The sequence below is a fragment of the Zingiber officinale genome, chromosome 11B (assembly GCF_018446385.1).
Source record: "Zingiber officinale cultivar Zhangliang chromosome 11B, Zo_v1.1, whole genome shotgun sequence".
Lineage (NCBI taxonomy): Eukaryota > Viridiplantae > Streptophyta > Magnoliopsida > Zingiberales > Zingiberaceae > Zingiber > Zingiber officinale.
Window position 1 is genome coordinate 27418192 of NC_056007.1, and position 12819 is coordinate 27431010.

At 39.8% G+C, this 12819-nt stretch overlaps 1 pseudogene; it reads left to right on the forward strand.

Moving 5' to 3' along the window:
* Positions 1-11542: 11542 nt before the first annotated feature.
* Positions 11543-12819, forward strand: part of LOC122033846 — a 121357-nt pseudogene continuing 120080 nt past the window's right edge.

Here is a 12819-nt window from a genome sequence, read left to right on the forward strand (position 1 = left end):
TCATCTCCAAGGATGGAGTCATGGTAGATCCAAGCAAGATTGAAGTCGTAGGTAACTAGAACAGACCAAAGAATGCTAGCGAAATCAGAAGTTTTCTGGGATTAGCGGGCTACTACAGGAAGTTCGTAGAGGATTTCTCCAAAGTTGCAGCCCTATGACGAATCTCACCAAGAAAAACAAAAAGTATGAATGGACGGACGACTGCGAGAAGAGTTTTACAGAACTGAAACGGAGACTGACCAGTGCTCCGATCCTTACTCTTCCGGAAAGTAACAAAGGCTTTGATATGTATAGCGATGCTTCCTTACTAGGACTTGGAGCTGTACTCATGCAAGACGGCAAAGTCATCGCCTATGACTCTAGACAACTCAAAGAGCATGAAAGAAATTACCCCATTCATGACTTAGAACTAGCAGCGGTGGTCTTCGCTCTAAAAACATAGAGGCATTACTTATATGGAGCCCAGTGCAGGATTTATACAGACCACCAGAGTCTGAAATATTTCTTCACATAGAAAGACCTAAATATGAGACAACACAGATGGCTCGAGCTAGTTAAGGATTACGATTGTGAAATCTTTTATCACCCAGGAAAAGCGAACAAGGTGGCCGATGCACTCAGCCGGAAGTCCGGTACCACCTGACGTCGCTATTCTAAGTTCGAGGACGAACTTTTTATGAGGTATGGGGTACTGTAACACCCATGAAATTATAAGATAAGTATATAGGTATTATTTTTCTTTAGAGCATAGAAATAAAAAGAATAAAAGAAAAGGGAAAATAGGAACCAAAATAGAATAAGAAGAGGTGAGGTCAAGGATTGAACCTTGAACCTCCCACAAATAATAGAGATAAATTGATGTATGATAACCACTAGAATAATGAATAATATTTGGATAGAAATGAATGAAAATTGAGTTAAAGATGAGAAGAAAATAAAATAAAACTAAGCAAAAGAGCAAGAGAAAACCAAGTGGCTTACCTCCTTTTCCTCTTGGTTAAGAGAAGAAGCAAGCAAAAGATAAATTGCCCACTTCCCTTCCTCTCTCTATTTTCGTGGGAATTAAAGGAATGAAGGAAAAGAGGAGTTGAGGGAATGAATGAAGACATGTTTCATTGGCAAAGGAATAAATAGATTGGGAGAAGAAAAACAAGAGATTAAATTCCTTTTTCTTCCTCCTTCCTTCTCCTTCCTCATTCTTCACCGAAACCAAGAGCCCTTCCATCCCCTTATTCCAAAAAGCTAAGCTAAGTTCCTCTCCAAGAAAACTAAATTTCGAGAAGAAGCCTTCAAGATCCATCCCTTCCAAGCAAGAGAAGCAAAAAGAGGTACAAGAAGAAGAAGCTTTCTCCTTCCTTGGAACTTAGGATACCTTCTTCCTTAAGAAAAACCACAAGCGAAAGGATGTAAGTTTCCCTCACCTATGGTACAATAGCTTGTGTGTTTTCTATGAGTTTTGGTTGCCTAAAAACTTAGGATACCTTCATGAAATTTTCGGCCAAGACAAGACTAAAAAGAAGAATCTAGGAAATGTAAAGAACTAAATTTTGACATGCTCAATATGCTTCTTGTAACATGTATCTTATGATAGGGATTTATCTAATGTTCATATGCTAGAATTTTTGGTTAGAACTTAGAATCATATCCCTAGACTCTCGGCCAAACATGAATAAAGGAAATAGGTAAGTTAAGACTCAAACCAAGCATGCTCCTTTTTGTTTTATGATACGTACTTCATGATGAGAAAGTTGTTAACATGATTTTCTCATTCCTATATGATGATTGAACTTTATTCCATTCTCCTAAGTATTCGGCCATGATAGGATTAGGGGCCGAGAAAATTGTTAAACCTAAACTAATCATGCCATGATCCTCCTTAAGACAAGACATGAAAATTAATATGACATACTCATGTTGTAGTGTGGTTAGAACTTATTTTCATGCCCCATGAACATTCGGCCACAACAAGTTTAAGGGCTTAGGAAACTTGGAACCTAACCTAATTATGCTTATGTTGTTCCTTGTAATAATTGTTATGAAATTGGTTTAGGGTTTCCATGCTTTCATGACACTTGTAACCTAGCTCCAAGACTTAATGGTTTCGGCCACAACAAGTTTAAGGGCCTAGGAAACTTGGAACCTAACCTAATTATGCTCATGTTGTTCCTTGTAATAATTGTTATGAAATTGGTTTAGGGTTTCCATGCTTTTATGACACATGAAACCTAGTTCCAAGCCCTAAAGGTTTCGGCCACAATAAGTTTAAGGGCCTAGGAAACTTGGAAGCTAACCTAACTATGCTCATGATGTTCCTTGTAATATTTGCTATGAAATTGGTTTAGGTTCCACATGCTTGAATGTTGTTTTTAACCCAATGTGATGATTGATAAGATTCGGTCATGATAAGATTTATAAGCTTAGGAAACCTAGAACCTAACCTAAAGCATGCTCATGATGTTTCCTTATGGTATATGATATGATATTGGTTTAGGTTTCACATGCTTGAATGTTGTTTTTTACCCAATGTGATGATTGATAAGATTCGGCCATGATAAGATTTATAAGCTTAGGAAACCTAGAACCTAACCTAAAGCATGCTCATGATGTTTCCTTATGGTATATGATATGATATTGGTTTAGGATTCACATGCTTGTATGTTGATTTTTAACCTAAGTCACATCTATATGTTTCGGCCATTACAAGACATTAGGGTTAGAAATCTAAATATGATTTCCCATGTATCTCACATGAAATGTTTTATAATGTGGTAAGAGCTTGTTATGCTTCTATGTTAATTATGTATACGTATGATCTATGTATGTTGGTAACCCTTATGCTGTGATGTGTGCCCAAGATATGCATGCTATTTATGATGAGCTGTGTGCCTAATTTATGCATGAAATTATGATGAGCTGTGTGACCAAATTATGCATGCTATTTATGATGAGCTGTGTGCCCAAACTATGCATGTAATTATAATGTGCTGTGTGCCCAAATTATACATGCTATTATGATGAGCTGTGTGCCCAAATTCTGTATGGTATGATATGATAAGAAATATAATGTGCATGAAATAATAAGAACCATGATATGTATGACATGCTACTTTACTATATTTGGCTTGTACCAAGGGTGGGCTCCATAAGCGCCCCGGGGTCGATGGACTAAGAAACGGGCCTCGGATGGACTCCTAAGTGCCCCTAGGTCGATGGACTAAGAAACGGCCTAGTATGTATGCCTTGTAGGGTTCAAGACTTGCTATCTTGGACCTACATAGTGATGGTGCAACCTTAGGTCAAGGTTGACCTGGTTGACCTGACTCGAGTTGACCTGACTCGAGTTGTATTTTGATGTTTGACGAGAATAGAAAAGTTCTATTCTGATGTTTGACGAGAGTAGAAAAGTTGTATTCTGATGTTTGACAGAATACAAACTTGGGAGATTGTGGGTGCAATCTTTGGTCAAGGTTGACCTAGTTGACCCAAGGTGAGTCGACCTGATTCGGGAAATCCTGGTGAGTGAAGCCAGGTGAAAGTCCTGGTGAGTGAAGCCAGGCAAGGGAAATCCAGATAGGTCAAGGTTGACCAGACATCTGGTGAAAAGTCCAAGCAGGGAGCTTGGCACGAGAAAAGTCCAAGTATGGAGACTTGGCACGGAAAAGTCCAAGTATGGAGACTTGGCATGGAAAAGTCCAAGCAGGGAGCTTGGCACGGGAAAAGTCCAAGTATGGAAACTTGGCATGGGAAGTCGGAGAGGGCTCGGTAGCTCGTTCTCCGGACTAGGTCAGAGAGGGCTCGGTAGCTCGTTCTCTGGATCGGATGAAGTCGGAGAGGGCTCGGTAGCTCGTTCTCCGGACTAAGTCAGAGAGGGCTCGGTAGCTCGTTCTCTGGACCGGACGAAGTCGGAGAGGGCTCGGCAGCTCATTCTCTGGGCTAGGTCAGAGAGGGCTCGGTAGCTCGTTCTCTGGACCGGACAAAGTCAGAGAGGGCTCGGCAGCTCGTTCTCCGGACTAGGTTAGAGAGGGCTCGGTAGCTCGTTCTCAGGACCAGGTAGGGTTTAGGGCTGGGAGCTCTAAACCTGGATCGGTCTGGTGACCGATTTAGTGATGCGCTGGTTGACTGATCGGTCTGGTGACCGATTAGTAACCAAACAGTGTGTTTCTGTGAATTACCTGATCGGTCTGGTGACTGATCAGTAATCATACAGAAGCGAAGAAGATCAGGAGAAGAAAGAGGGGGATCGGTCTGTGGACCAATCCACCTGAGTCCTGATCGGTCCACAGATCGATCAGACAGTTGGGCAACTCTCTGTGAAGCGTGCTGATCGGTCTGGGGACCGATCAGCATAGGTCCTGATCGGTCCCAAGACCGATCAGAGAAGGTCTGGACCGATCAGGGTGGAGCCTGATCGGTCCAGGCCCTAGCCGTTGCGACACAACGGCTAGTTTATGTGTCTTCTTCTTCGCAGGTTAGTCGAGGGCTACAGGAGCTGGTGCTCTCTTTTCTTTTCTGATCTTACTGCAATCAGAGCTTTGCTGAGCTCTCATTCTCCTGAAGCTTCATGGAAGCTTCCTTCGGTTGGTTCCTGCTGTTGTAGGTGTTTCGTGAAGTTGCTGCTTCATCCAGTCGACGAGAAGGCAAGCTGTGTTTTTACATTCTTACTGCCTTTGTATTGTGCTATATCTTTGTACTCCTATCTTGCTGTTGCAAGAAGTTTGTGGCGAGGTTTCTCCACCCAGAAGGAGTTTCTATTAGCCGGTTTTCCGGGGTCTCATCCACCGACGGATTGATAGGCTTCGTCCACCTTACGGACACGCCGAGGAGTAGGAGTATCATCTCCGAACCTCGTTACATCATCATGTTTGAGGTTTGATCTTCTCCACTTTCGTTTCTACATTGTATTTCCGCTGCGCTAACCTAAATTGTTAGAAGAAACGAAAATTTGGGGTCGGCTATTCACACCCCCCCTCTCTAGCCGCTATCCGAAGGTCCTAACACATAGGACGCGCACATTTATGTATGTGGTACAAGCCGGGGCCCTAATCATGTTATGATTATGTTTAAGTATGTATGTAATAAGTTTTCAAAAGACATGTTGCATATATTTTTGCATGAATCATGTTTTTGAAAGTCATCTCGCATAACACTTTATGATTATGTTACGATATGCCATGATGCTTATGTTTATGATATGTTATGCTAGGATGCACTTTATGATTATGTTATGATATGCCATGATACATATGATATGTTATGCTAGGATGCACTTTATGATTATGTTATGATATGTCATGATACATATGATTATGTTATGCTAGGATGCACTTTATGATTTTATCATGATATGCCATGATGCTTATGTTCATGATATGTTATGCTAGGATGCATGTTATGATATGCCATGATACCTTACGATTATATTACGATATGATGCTTCTATACATGATATGACTAGTTGTCTTTATGTTTTATGCCTTGGAGATTAAGTTATGCTATACGACTTTTGTGAGTAGGAAAGGATCTTACTGAGCCTTGTGTGCTCACAGCTTACTTTACTTGTATCACAGATAAGGGCAAAGAATGGATGTACTAAGGGAGCAGCAGGAGGGGGCAAAAAGGACGTGTGTAGTAGTGACTCGGCTAAAGAGAAAGACCTGCTTCTAGTTAATAAGAATTATGCTTATGTCTCTCTTTTATGACTCCATGACATTTCATCATACTCTTTAGTATTATGGCTTAAATTTATGTTAAGCATGTTTTGTGACTCATATGATAGGTAGTTAGTGATGATGATTTGAAAAGTAAAGAAAAAGTTTAAAAAAATATATACTATAGATAAGACTTCCGCTGTTTTAAGAAGAAATGATAAGTAACCCCCGTCAGCTTAAGCAGGAAGGGGCGGGGCGTTACACCCTGCTACAACTTGCTCTTTAAAAACAATGACTCCTTCTTTGGGAGGAAGGTGGGGGCGATCTTGGCCATGGGGTATGACCATATAGGTGGGGAGCCTGTACTTAAAACGGAGGTCGTCGAAATACACAACTTGGAGATCTAAGGAACAAAGTGTTTACCATGTGCTATCTTCAGCCATTTTGTGAAGGAAGATGAAGAGAATGTAGAGTGTGGGAACAACAGGGAAGACGAAAAAGGCGAAGGAGCAAATGCAGTAAAGTTCTCAAAAATTTCTTATGAAAGCCCTTAAAAGTTACATTTTGAGCCTTTTTAAGCAGAGCCATTGGATCATAACAATAAAGAGGCGGGCTAAATTTTGAACCGTAGAATGGTAAGATGAAATGATGGCTATGTGGAAAGCTATACACTGATTATAATGTGAGTGCACACATGTTACTAATAGGAAGCACACGTTTGTAGCTGATGTAACAAATACTTAGCCCGAAGTATTGGCAGATTTACTGAGGTGGACTTTAATTTTTGTGCAAGCCCTTAGGGAAGCCCGATCGGTTCTAAACTCGATCTAGTTTTTATGACTTGTTCATAGGGACAATAATCAAACATCCAACCTGATTCATTTCAGACCAGTTTTAACTCTGAGCAGAGTTAATCTCGGATGGGTTTAAGGCTAAACGATCCCTAAAAATTGCTGCCCTTCTCTAAGTTATCCTCACCCTACTATAACTTGTTTAGACGTTGGCCCGAATGGATTTTTGTGGTCCTTATTTTATCACACACACTCAGAGAAATCAAAAGCTATTAGATAACAAACATTAGAGTGAAGACAGATGACAAATTCAATAGAAACTTAACTGTATCTATAGTGGATACAAACATCAAGTTTTGTTTCAATTAACTAAAAGAAGAAAGGAAAATAAATTAAATTTGGAAATAAGCCAGGCGAGTGATTCTGGATTAATTTCTTGCGGTCAAGGAAGTGAGCGGGGGGCTCAGAGGCTAGATATCCCCGTCCTTTAGTTGCTCCAGTGCACCGTCAGCTCCGAAAAGAAGGACTTTATTAATGAAGCTGGCGATAGGTGCATTAAAGTCGCATGATCGAAGGAGGGCTTTCTTCCTTGTTTCAAAGCCCTTATCTTCCCCCGCTTGGTAGGCTGCTAACTCCATCTGGATAGCTATTAACGCCGCAAAGAGACCTGCCAGTTCAGATTCTTTATTAGATAAGATGGTCTAGGCAGTCTTTAAGTCTGAGCTCAGAGAATCTCGCTCAGCATTTCGAGCTACCAACTCAGATTCTTTGTCAGCTAGCTCAGTGTTATATGTGGTTTTCAATTCCTTCAGTTGAGCGGAAAGCTACTTGACCTCTACAGTTTTCCTGTCCAGCTTCGCTCCAATTTTCGTTCGGCGAGCTGTTTCCGATCGGAGTCTAGCTTCAAAATTTTTCAGGGTAGTCTACAATTTGGTTGATTTCTCAATCTTGATTTTTGGCAACCCTTGAGCTTCTTGGAGCCAAGCTTCTACTCACTTAGCTGATTGAGGGCATATACAGTAGCAGCCTTAAAATTTTACTGCTTCAAGGATTCATTTTCCTGGGCTAGAGTTGCCAATATCTGTGTCAGGCCCATCTTGGTCGTCCATCACTAGAAAAGAAACAATATTAGAAATACTCGACAAGAGAAGCAATAAAGAAAATTATTTTACCTTGGTTAGCTTATAGGAATATTTATCGGTTAGCTTTGCGGGAGTAAGCTCACTTAGCTGATTCCCTGCATCCTCCCAGGCTTTCTTTAAGTGGCTCCTCATAAATATCTAGCCAACAATGAGGGGTGGTTGAGGGAGAAGTTATAGCCAGGGCGGATGGTAAATTAAGGGTGGTCGAAAATTGATAAGGCTTCCTTGGTGCGGACTGAGAGAGTTCTTACACAAACAAGAGCAAGAGAGAATCCCGATGGGGAAGTGACCTCCTGTACTTGAGTAATTTCTAGAATGGGACTAATAGGAGGAAGAGCGGACAAAGTCTTCTTGGAAGAGGGTGTTTGCGCCTCCTCCTGGATGGGCCCCTCCCAGACGAGCTCTTCCTAGGCAGGAGATAAATGTGTGGAGGGCACTTCAATAGAGGTTGTTTGTCCTATAAGGACTTGGGCATGGACAAATTTGTGCATTTTTCGTCTCTTCTTTGGGGCGGCCTCTGTTTTTATAGGAGAATCCTCAGACACCATGAGAATATCGGGAGATAGCTCCCAGAGGCAGTGACTGCACTGGATTCGGCTGTTCAGCTGTCGGATGCTCCATTAGAAGGGACGGTCGGTTAAGCAGCCTGCTTAACCAACAGTGCCCACTCCTAAGCAAGGAGCTTCTCTTCCTCTAGGTTAATCTCGTCAGCGACCAAGGATTCATAAATGGTATCCATTACATAAAATAAAAAATACTTTAGTTAGTGATAATGCAATGACCAAATTATCAAAATTAACCAAATGAGCAGGGAAATTTCTTTCGAATGGGGTTCAAGCTAAATAAGTGCAAAAGGTCTTCGCACAGCCATTTGTGGATTTTAAAAAATTGTCCGCTCAGCTTATTGGAGTGTGAGATAAAAGTTGGGTCGCACTTATAATTTCCAAGGTCAGGAAGAGGAGGAAGGGACGATTGCCACTCAGTAGATCAAGTGGTAGGTTCAGGAATTTCAATGAAAAAGAAGCGAGATTCCATCACTTGTTTGAAGAGGGCATATCTTCAAAGAAAACTGATTTTGGGAGGAATTGAAAAAGGAAGACCCCTGGTTCCAATTTCTTGGGGTAGGAAAATAAATACATATTGTGTGGTGTGGGAGGAATGCCGAATAGGCAAAACAACATAAATAGCCCACACATGTAGCAAAAGATGTTTGGGGTGAATTGTTGCAAAGGAACATTAAAATATTGGCACACCTCTGACATGAATGGAGGAATGGGAAAACATAGACCAGCTACTAACTTGTCCTTAAAGAAAGTGATATGGTTAATAGGAGGGCGATGGGGATGAGCATCCAAGGAAGGGATAACGATGCAGTAAATTTGAGGGATTTCATATCTAGAGTGGATGTATGCTCTATCAAAATCATCAAAATCTGAGCAGGTAAGAGTATACCAGGGGGCGAGAGATTCTTGAGTCATGAGAGAATGAAAAGTAAACAACGAACGAACAACTTACTGGATCACTTAGAATGCAAAAGAAGAAGTTGGTAGAAGAGAAGTCGCTAGAGAAGAAAATCGAGGAAGATGAAAGATAAAATGTTGAGATTTTGTGTCATTTAGGATTTTTTTTAAAGGTATCACTTAATTACCATCGTTCGATCAAAATCATGGGCATACAGTGGAACGTTGATCTATAAGAGGAGAGATGTTGTTGAGTCGTATAAAGAAGCATGCGTCAGAGGTCGTTTAAAAAAAAATGAGGAATGTAGACGCATGACATCCACCCATAAATTGACATTTATGATGGAGGTGACAACTGAATCATTCAGCTGTTGAAGTGCCTCTCTGCATGTCCTCGGTACTCTCTTCTGAACAACATGCCTCTGTTAAGCAGTTTTTGAAAAAATGCCTCAGAGGAAAGCATGCATTTTCGGATGGCCCTGGTAAAAGGAGCGAGTAGATGAGAGTTAGACTTGGGTCCAGTCAATTGGCTACACCTCATTCGACTAGACTTGAAGGGGAAGCTAGTGATATAGGATGTAACGAGCGGATCCAGAAGATGACGTGGCAGACAAAGTTAAAGTGACATGACAGTCAAAGTCAATGGAGGAGAGCATCTGTCACCTGGCTCTAATTGTTTGGCCATCGCTAAGGCTCGTAGGTCCAGCCTGACCGAATTGAAAGCTGTTATGGAGAAGGCCGATTGACCCTTAAGGCGATAGAACACAAGGAATTTAGTGCTTTACTTTTGAACTAAAAAGATAGTATGACCAGTCATTTAATAGCTGACCAAGTTTAAGGATGGTCGACCTTATAGGGCGGTCGTAATGTCCGACCCACATCATAATTGACTAGTCAAAAGTCTGGCTGAGGGAAATTTCACACTCCTTACTCTGTACGAGTTTCTCTACACACGCCCGTCTAACCTTATTACTGATCACCCCTATGAGTTGTCACATGACAATATGCTTGTGTATACGTTCGATCATATAACCGAACATGTTTATACGCTCAGCCGGATAAAAGGTCGACCGGGCCTAAGACACTTAGCTTTATATTGCTGCCCGGATGTATTTCCAACATGCAAAAGTATCATATTGCTTCTCAAACAGACTTCCAGCAAACAAATTTCCAAAATGTCCAAGGCATTATATTATTCTCCAAATAGATTTCTAATAAAATTCAATGCATAATAAAAGCAGCTTAATGTGACAACAGGTATAAAAGATGGTCGACCGGGATATATTTAGCCGATAACATGAGCAGAGAATCCTAACAACCTGTTAAAATAACAACTATGTGTCAGAGAATATTCTACTAGAACCTTCTTCAATGATTATTGTGTCTCTCATCAGTCAACAATTTATGACAGTATATTCCTTCAACAGCGTTAACCACGACATAAGCCGTAAACGATAAAAGAGAATACACATATAGGTAAATGGAAGATTCTTCGGGCAATTATTACACGTTGTCTAGGTTGTGCACTTTCATTACCGAACAACTTCTGACATTCTTATCCACTTCATGATCATGAAGGTTATGAGAGATGATATATAAAGGGGGTCTTCTCCATGGAAATATATGTTCTCTGAACATCTGAAGCTTACTCTCGTGCACACGTTCTCTACTATTCTTTATTCAACCGTCCGAAAGTTGTACTAATTTGAACATTAGAGGACCTTCGCCAGGGACTCCTCCTGGTTTTTGGGCGCTAACATTTTGTTGGTTTGTCTCCGTATGTAGGATCGAAAGGAAGCTTCTTTGTGAAGTAAAAAGTCTTCTCTCAATCAACAACTAAGCCATCATTCCAAACGCACCATTGTCATAATTTTTAGACAGGATCATTAATATTTTAAAAATAAAAAAATTCTATTATATTATTTATTATAATTAGTAACCACGATAAATTGCTATAATATAATCATAATTATACAATATTATTATAATATTATAGAATAATAATTTAAATAAATTTAATTAAATTGATAAAGAATATTTTAATATAATAATATTCAAAATAAATTTATAATTTTAAATGTATAAATTAATTTTAAATATGTAGTAGTTACTCGATTTAATTAATTTAAAATAATTTAGATAAATTTTAAATAATTTCAACTGAGTTAATAAAAAGTAATTTGATATAATAATATTAAATATATAATAATTTTTTATAAAAATGCAATAGTTATTTTTTATATTTTAATCATGATAAATAATTATCAAACCTATTATAATAATAGTAAAATAAAAAATGTTTTTATATAAAATATGCAGTAACGTTTATTGGAATTTTTTAAAATACCTAATTTTTTCTCCCATAATTAATATTTCACTCTGCCGTGGCGGTTCGTACCTAGGTAAGATCCAGAGCTTAAGATCGAGGAAGCATCGATGCCCGTTTGCTTCCAGAAGAATCGCAATGACCGGGTGAATATCTCTGTTCTCTCTCCGAGACTATGGCGATGGAGGAAGACACTGAGTTCGAGGACGACCGCCTCTCGCCATGACCACTGAAGACATTATTAGGGCCTCTACTCTCCTCGACGACAAGATCCGCACTCTCAAGGTCTGTAAACCTAAACCTCTTCGATCACTGTTCCTTTAAATTTAGTATTTGTTCTGTTTTTTTGTTTAATCTCGAGAATGTGTTGGTGTTGGGTGGCAGGATGAGTTGCAGAGGACAAGTATCAAATTCGAGATCTGCAAAGAAAAGATCAAGGATAACCAAGAGAAGATTAAGATCCACCAGCGATCTATTCAAATAAATCCTTTAACTTTATTTCTTTTTAAAATAAGTTTTAGACTTTTTTCCTTTTTTCTAGATAAATTTTAGTTAAGACATTTTCTCTTGAAAATGTATTTTTATTTTATTTTCAGTTTAGATCTTTTATTTTGAAAAGGTAGTTTTATGTCTCTATATAAAAAGACGTTATGTAATTTTAAAGGACAAGTAATTTCCCTTTTAATTAATCAATTTCGTTTGATTATTGGAGGCCGATCCCCTCGAACCGATCACCCTATCCCCTTTTCCCTTTCTCTTTTGATTTTTTCACGTGATAGGCCCTCGGGTTCCTATCAACTTGGTATCAGAGAACGATCACTTCATCTTCTCCCTATAGTATTTCGCAGCAACTTCAACAAGCGCATGGTCTTAACCCGACTTCAAGAGAAGAAAATTCATTTTGACATGACGACCAGAGGATCTCATCCTGACGCCAAATGGGCTCTGGAATTTGAAGCTAAGCACGAGACAAGGATGGATAAACTCGAAAAAACTATGGCGTCATTGGTCACAATAGTGCAAGAATTAAAGGATCGTTTAGTAGCAGATTCCATCTCAAGCATACTAATCAAAAGGGGAATAAATCAGCAGTCTTGACAACAACAATATGGCCAAAGAGCAAACTTAAATGAAGATCGAGAGCACAACTATCCACGTATGAAGGCAGAATTTCCTCGCCGGGAGAACAACAATCCGATTGGATGGATTTCAAGGGCTGAAAAATATTTTCGCTTCCACAACACATCAGACAATGCAAAGGTAGAACTAGCATCTATAAACCTCGAAGGCGACGCCATCCAATGGTATGACTGGCTTGAAGCATGCCATGGGCCTCCAAAATGGGAGGAATTCAAAGAAGAACTCATCAATCGATTTGGTCCCTCCGATTATGAGAATGTTGATGGAGAATTAGTCAAATTCGACAGACTTCAACCGTACTAGAGTACCAAG